The sequence below is a fragment of the Puma concolor genome, chromosome E4, assembly GCF_028749965.1.
Source record: "Puma concolor isolate L17-30 chromosome E4, mPumCon1.1.hap2, whole genome shotgun sequence".
In the NCBI taxonomy this organism is placed as follows: Eukaryota; Metazoa; Chordata; class Mammalia; order Carnivora; family Felidae; genus Puma; species Puma concolor.
In genome coordinates this window covers 67,184,726-67,192,301 of record NC_141683.1, presented here as the reverse complement: position 1 = coordinate 67,192,301, position 7,576 = coordinate 67,184,726, and the positions used below count along the sequence as shown (strand labels likewise).

At 53.7% G+C, this 7,576-nt stretch overlaps 1 long non-coding RNA gene across 1 annotated transcript; it reads right to left on the bottom strand.

Moving 5' to 3' along the window:
• Positions 1–246: 246 nt before the first annotated feature.
• Positions 247–1,579, bottom strand: LOC147572756 (uncharacterized). The gene is made up of 2 exons (XR_015246030.1): positions 1,396–1,579; positions 247–1,089 (listed from the first exon to the last, which is right to left on the bottom strand). It is a non-coding gene; the product is annotated as an uncharacterized LOC147572756 (long non-coding RNA).
• Between the last annotated feature and the right edge of the window lie 5,997 nt (positions 1,580–7,576).

Here is a 7,576-nt window from a genome sequence, read left to right as displayed (position 1 = left end):
AGAAACACCATCGGGCCGTCCTGGCCAGGGCTATTACGTAAGACCAATTAGGGGTGACCCAGGAGCACCAGCAGTCCAACCTAAGGAGCAAACGGCTGATGACAGATGAATGCATCACCGTCCCAGAGTACGCACACCTGAGTCACGGGGTGGCTCAGCCGTCCCCCAAGTGGGCTTTGTCATGCGTTCGTTGGATTGAACTGACAAGAAGCATTAACACACAAAAAAACAGATCGATACCGCTGATAAAATATCTCATATATATTAAACAGTAATAAGGTAATATTAATAAGGTTATGCAACGAGATTGTGGCACTTTGGGCGTCCATCAGAGGCTGAGGGAGATCCGTGTGCGGTCTGGGGATAATGAGTCTCCTGAAACTGGGAACCACTCTCTGACGATTGAGGTCAGAAGAGACAAGGAACAGAAGCAGGAGGCGTGGGGGCAAGAGAGGAGAGGTTGAAAGGGGTCAGACCGTGAGCGTCTGGCAGAGAAGTTCACCAGTGGGGATGGGGACTCTGACTGTTTCTCCTACACGGTGAAGCCCTTCCCTCAGCGTTCCGTCGGTGACAAAGGCTCTCAACAACAGGGGACGGAGTCCTGGATGTCACATGTGGCCACAGACCTCTATGCTAGTCCGTAGAAACGAATCCCCAGCGTCGGGTAAGATGGTCTGGCTTCTGGCCTTTGTTCCTCCTGTCGCCAGGGCGCGGGGGGCAAGAGCCCCTGGCTGGGGGTCCCGGACACCGGGTTTGGCCACTGGCCGTTCACAAAGTCAAAGGCAGAGCGATGGATGGTGGGGACACAGGAAAGGAATTTATTCCAATGAGGCCACCACTGGGAAGACTAGTGTCTCAAAGGCCGTCTCCAAAGCGCTGAAAATACGTCCAGGTTCACGTAAGGCGAGTGTGGGACAAAGGTCGGTGGGCCCGCGCAGGTGGGCAGCGAAGGTCAGGTGGATCGTTGCCTTGGGGTCAGGCGCGCGGGCTCCTGCGGCTCAGGGCGGTCCCCATGGCGCGACGGGGGTACTTTTGGTTCCCATGGGGGTTACTTGGCCTGTCAGGTGCTCGCCTGAGTTAAGACAGAAGCTGGAAAGAAGAACGCAATCAGTTAGAAAGTACAGACTGAGGTCAAAACGGAGGTGGTTACAATCCCTTCCCTCCTGGCACTGTGTCCCCTAAATTGACCTTCAGCTTCTTGCGTCCCTCACTAGGTCATCGTTCACCTGCCTCAACCCCCTTCCCACCACCACCAAGTCTGCTCTTTCCTTACCCGGGGAGGCGGGGGCATCCTGTCGCTCACATCTTCCGGGGAAGGCCTTGAGCCTTGCAGAACGAGGCTTGCCCTCTCCGGCCACGCTCACCCTAACCCCCCGTGCCTAGACCCGAACCCACCTTCTGACTCAGGCGAGGGGCTCCCCGCATAGGCGTTGCCCATCGCCCCCTGACCTGACCGGGAAGGCTCGCACGGACACGGTCCGGATGCCCAGGAAGGGTGCAAGGCCGGGAAGGGGGACAACCAAGCCTGGTAAAACCACGGGCAGCCAGAAATAAAGAGGCTGTAACCACGCAGCTACTGGGCAGCCCCAGGCCTTGGAAGCCACACCCTCCACGGAGGCAGCTCAGAAAGGCTGGGGACTGAGGTCTTTTCTGGGAATTGGGACCCTGGGGGGAAACCGGCCACAGGGAGTCAAAAGGCTGCGGCGGTGGGGGGGGGGGGGGTGGGGGGGGGGGTTGTTCAGGTCCTTGAAAAAGAAGTGGCCCTCTCCTTTTTCGTGTGCTGCCACCTACTGGTGGCTTTCACGACTGCAGAGCCGCACGGCCTGGAGCCGAGATGCACCAAGGTTGTCTCACATACCCGGATGTGGGCACAAGAGAAGGTCCCCGACCTGGATGAGATGGCAGTTCCGGGTGGCGGGGACAGTCACAGGTGGTTTGTTGTAGGTGCAAGCGACAGAGGGACGCGCGCCCGCCAGAATCCCGGGGTTGCTCTCCATCTGCGCTCCCTTATCAAGTCCTCCCAGGACAAAACACTCCCTAGATTCCCCCCCCCCCCCCCCCCCCCCCGCTTCTCCCCACTTCAGCCAAATCTCCCTTTGGCCTGGCCTCCTGCCTAAATATTTGCTTTTTTTTTAATTTAAGTTTTTAAAATGTTTATTTATTTTTGAGGGAGAGAGAGAAAGAGAGAGCCAGAGACACAGAATCCGAGGCAGGCTCCAGGCTCCGAGCTGTCAGCACAGAGCCCCACACGGGGCTCGAACTCATGAGCTGTGAGATCATGACCTGAGCGGAAGTCAGACGCTTAACCTACTGAGCCACCCAGGCGCCCCTAGATGTTCGCTTTCTTTCCCTCAATGCCCTTCCCTCAGTCATCCACTGCAGCCTGCTTAAAATCAGCTAGGATTGTATGCTTGCTCTGAGAATCCAGACCAAGCTCCCTCCCATGACCGAGGGCCCAGCACGGTGCGGTGGCCTCCGAAGACAGACAGGTGACCTCCCCCGTCTGCCTTTTGCATTCTGGTCACCCTGCAGATGGCACTGGAACATTACCTCTTTAGAGAAACCGGCCCCCACCTGCAGGTAACATGGCCTCCTGCTGTCTGCTCTAGCATGTACATTTCCCTTCTGGCAAATATCACGGTTTCATTACATACGTGTGCGAGAGGCCCCGTGTGTCCTCCCCTCAAGCCTGCAAGTGCAACGCGGTACCACCAGCGCCTCCCATGGTACCTGCCAGTTAGTAAATGCTGAATAAATAGTTATGGGATGCATTTGAACGGGCCTGTGGACTTCTTACATGGGAGGAGGGAATGATTTGGCTAACTCCGCGAGCATACAGGTATATCCCCCACGGCAGGAGTAGAACAGGGTCAGGTTTTCCCCTGCCACTTGGTGAGAGGGTTTAACCACGGTGGCATCCCCCTCCCTCGAGGCTTCCTGTAAGACTCAACATTGTTCCATCCAGAATGGATGGTCCCCAGGGTGGGTGACTGGTGGAGGGAGGGTGAGACCCAGGGGCGTGACAGTAGGGAAAGGTAGTGGAGACAGACTATTAAAGTCAGAAGGCCTCTGGACTGATTACCCCTAAAGTATGTGAAGCGCACGCATAACTTTCTCTGGGCCTCAGAGTGAATGATGCCGTGTACACATTGAGGGGAGGGTCCTGGGCACCTACTGGTTAGATTCATTCTAACCCTGGGGCCCTGGCTGGTTAGATTCATTCATTCTGCAGCCTTTACTGAATTCCTGTCGTCCAGGAGGTTATACCCGCTGTGGCCTCCAGAGGGCACCCTGGAGGCGCTTCTGGGCCGCTTGCCCCGTGCTCAGGGGCTGATCAACTTCCAGGGTCAGTGGAACCGGATGTGACTATGAAGCAGGCTGGGTTGGGGAGAGTGGGAGAGTTTCCCGGGTGTGGTTTCTGCGGTAGTGAGGTGGGGTCGATTAGCCACATAGTTGGCGAAACATAGAGACAAAGGCCCTCGCGGGGCCATTTGTCTAATTGCCCGGCATCTATTTCCCTTCCACTGGAGGTAGCACCCCAGCTTTTTTTAAGTTTATTTATTTTGAGAGAGACAGAGACAGTGCAAGCAGGGGAGGGGCAGAGGGAGAGGGAGAGAATCCCAAGGGGGCTCCACACTGCTGACACAGAGCCAGACACGGGGCTTGAACCCATGAAACTGCGAGATCGTGACTTGAGCCAAAATCAAGAGTGGGCCCCCCAACCGACTGAGCCACCCAGGCGCCCCAGCACCCCAGCTGTTGTTTGTGGAGTTGAGCTTCTCGCCCTGTGTGCCCTCTGGGTGGGACAGTAAATCAAAGGACTTTTCCACGAGCCAAGAGGTGGACCCATGAGCCAGACAGGGCCACTCAGACTCTGCTGACACTGTGAATTTTGGACAGACCCGTGCATCCTCAGAGATCACTCTGAGCGCACACCCATCTCCCCAGTAACTCTCCAACGGAACAGTTGACCAGTTGCCATTGGCTCCTATCCCATTTTAAGACTGGATCTCCAGCCTCCTGTTGTCTCTGTGAGCTACCTGAAAGCCCTTGAACCAAGGTCTCCATTTGTTGGGTTAGCTAGAGTTGGTTCGTTGCTTACAACCAAGGAACCGTGACACATCATCATCTCGTTCCTAACTTTTGTTTGGCCAACTACAGATGGTGGGCAGTCTACTACAAGGCGTGGAGGGTGGCTGCCCATGGATGGGGTGGCTGGGAGCTCCTGAAATATATGCCATCATAGTGCTTGGGGGCTAACCAGGTTGGTGCTAGTCAGTAAGGCTAGAGGGGATGGCCTGGAAGTTAAGTTCACTCTCTGGCTGAAGGCATCTCCTCCCGGTGGGAATGAGCCAGGAAGGGGGAACATGAGAGCAAGTCCCCCTCCTCTGCTGGACAAATCATTCATTCTCAACATAAGCCGGGATGACACAGGAGGTGGTGGGTACTTGGCCGTGCTGGGGACAGGAGTTTGAAGCAGACAAAAAGTAGGAGTCCTCGAAGAAATGGCTCTCCCTGTATAGGGAGCGGGGGTGGTGGGTGATAACACTAAGCTCTTGACATGCTCCTTCCTGAGAGATGGATGGGGAAGGACTTAGGAGTCACAGGGGGAATTGGCTGTATCTGTTTCCAGCCAGGTGGCCCTGGGTCTTCTGAAAGCCTGCTCTGTCCAATCAAAGGCAGCTTCACAATGTGCTGGGTCCATAAATGCAGGACCCTCCCCTTCCCTCTCCTCCTACCAGCCCTTGGGGCTCCAGCAGCCCGTGGTACCTGGCCCTGGGGCCGAGGCCTGGGGACCAGGGTCCAGAAGCAGGCCCATCCTGTCCTCTGCAGTTGGCCAAGGCCGGGGAGCTGGGGCTGGTGCAGCAGGGCCCTGAGAAGGTGTGTTTCAGGGATCTCAGCTGTAGCAACAGAAACCGGTTATAGGAGGTCACAGTGGGAAACAAATGCGCTCAGGGGATGACCCTTGAGTAGCTCGGAGAGTAGATAGGACGGGAAAGGACAGACGTGGAGGAGACAGGAGAGGTGACGGAAGGGCCCTGCTGGTGCCGCCCCCGTGACACACTGGACACCACAGCCGACTCGGTGACGCTGGAGCTGGGGGTGGCTGTCATCTTGTCACAACCAGGAAGGACCCCTTGCTTCGTTGTCTCACGAACTCCAAATCCCGGCCCTAGGGTGTGCTGCAGATTGGCTGGGTCTAAAAGAGAAAACCAGACGTCCAGGATGACCCCCTCCCACCTCCATTCTATCGCATTCTTCAACTTTTCATTTACCATTGGAATTCCCTCCTACACATGTTTAAAAGAAGAAATCTTGACCGCCCTCTGTCCTGGAGGCTGTGGCACCCACCCAGATGCCCCTCTCAGCGGCTGAGTGCCCATGGCTAACAGTCCACGGCTGCTCTGTGGCCTCCCCTGGCCTGGGGTGTGCCCCTGCCTGGAGGAAAGTTATAAACCCTCTTCCCCCAGGAGGAAGGGGTGGCTCCCACCACTGATGACAAGGACGGGGGTCCAAAAGTGGGCCCGGACCTCAAGACAGCTTATGTCCCAGAACCCTCCTCCATCAGCCTTTACCCGAGACCACACCTTCACCTGAGTTAGACCTTCCCCGAGACCTTATCTTCACCCGAGTTAGACCGTCCCTGATTCACACACTTCACCTGAGTTAGACCTTCCCTGAGACCCTGCCTTCGCCTGAATTAGAACTCACCTGAGCCCTTCCACCTGAGTTAGACGTACCTGAGACCCTCCCCCCCATCTTCCTCCTGGTTGGACCTTACCTGAGACACTAACTTCACCTGAATTAGACCTTACCTGACACCTATCTTCACCTGAGTTGGAATTTACCTGAGACCGCACCCTTCATCTGAGGTAGACATTACCTGAGACCACACGCTCTGCCTGACTTAGACTACACCTGAGATCCCATCGTCACCTGCGTTATACCTTACCTGAACCCTATCTTGACGTGAATTAGACCTCACCTGAGACCCTACCTTCACCTCAGTTAGACCTTACCTGAGACCATACCCTTCACCTGACTTAGACTTTGCCTACGATCGCATTCTTTACCTGAGTTAGACTTTACTAAGATACTACCTCCACCTAAGTTAGACATTACCTGAGATTACATTTCTCACCTGACTTAGGCTTCACCTAAGATCGCACTCATTCTTCACCTCACTTAGACGTTACATGAGACCACGCCCTTCACCTGACTTAGATTTACCTACGATCACATTCTTCACCTCAGTTAGACATACCTGAGGTCCTATCTTTACCAAAGTTAGACCGTACCTGAGATCGCATGTTCACCTGAGTTACACCTTGCCTGAGACCCCAATGTCACCTGAGTGAGACCTTAGCTGGGACCCTACCTTCACCTGAGTTGGCCCTTATCTGAGACCCTACCTTCACCTGAGTTAGATGTTACTTGAGACCACACCCTTCACTTGAGTTAGAGCTTACCTGAGACTACACTCTTCATCTAAGTTAAGCCGTACCTGAGACCCCGTTTCACCTGAGGTAGACCTATCTGAGTCAAGTCTGTACTTGAAACTACATTCTCCGACTTAATTAGACCTTAGATCCCAACTTCACCTGATGTAGACCCTGCCTGAGACCCGATCTTTACCTGAGTTAGACCTTGCCTGAGAACACACTCTTCACCTGAGTTAGACTTTACCTGACGTCACACTCTTTACATGACTTAGACTTTATCTAAGATCACATTCTTCACCTGAGTCAGACCTTACCTGAAATCTCATCTTCACCTGAGTCAGACCTTACCTGAGACCACCCCATAACCTCACTTAGACTTTACCTATGATCGCATTCATCACCTGAGTTAGACTTTACCTGAGATCCTATCTTCATCTGTATTATACTTTACCTAAGATCGCATTTTTTCATCTGAGTTAGACCTTACCTGAGACTCCATCTTGACCTGAGTTATACCTGACCTGAGACCCACATCTCAGAAGGCTTGGAAAAGTGGATGAAGACAGGGAAGTCAAAGGGTCCATTTTGGATTACATGGCATTTTAATATGCCCATTAGACAAGCACATGGAGGGGCTGAGCAGGTAGTTTGATATGAGTTAGATTTTGGAGCTTAGGAGAAATGGCTGGATGCTAGCCTGGGTGACATGACTGGGCAGAAGAGGTCCCGGGGCTCAGAGCTGGTGACAGTGTCTGATCCAGGCAGAACACTGAGGGAGGCCCCTGTGCTTGATTTCTGGAATATTTTTATTATAATATAAAATATATATTATATATAATTTATATATAATATATAATATATTGTTTATACTCTCCTGGCAGAGTAGTAGGAGAACCCTAAGCTTGCTTCACCCCTCAAATCCAGCTAGGTAAATATCAAGTCATTCTGAACACCCAAGAAACTGATCTGAGGACTGGCAGAACAAACTCCACAACCAGAGGGAGAGAAGAGGCCTCGCTGTGGAAGGTAGGCGGTGCAGAGAAATGGGTTGTGGGTGCTGTGGAAGGGAGGAAGCCCTAGTCATGGAGAGAGGGGAGTACACAGGGATATACACAGGGAAAACACTTCCCCAA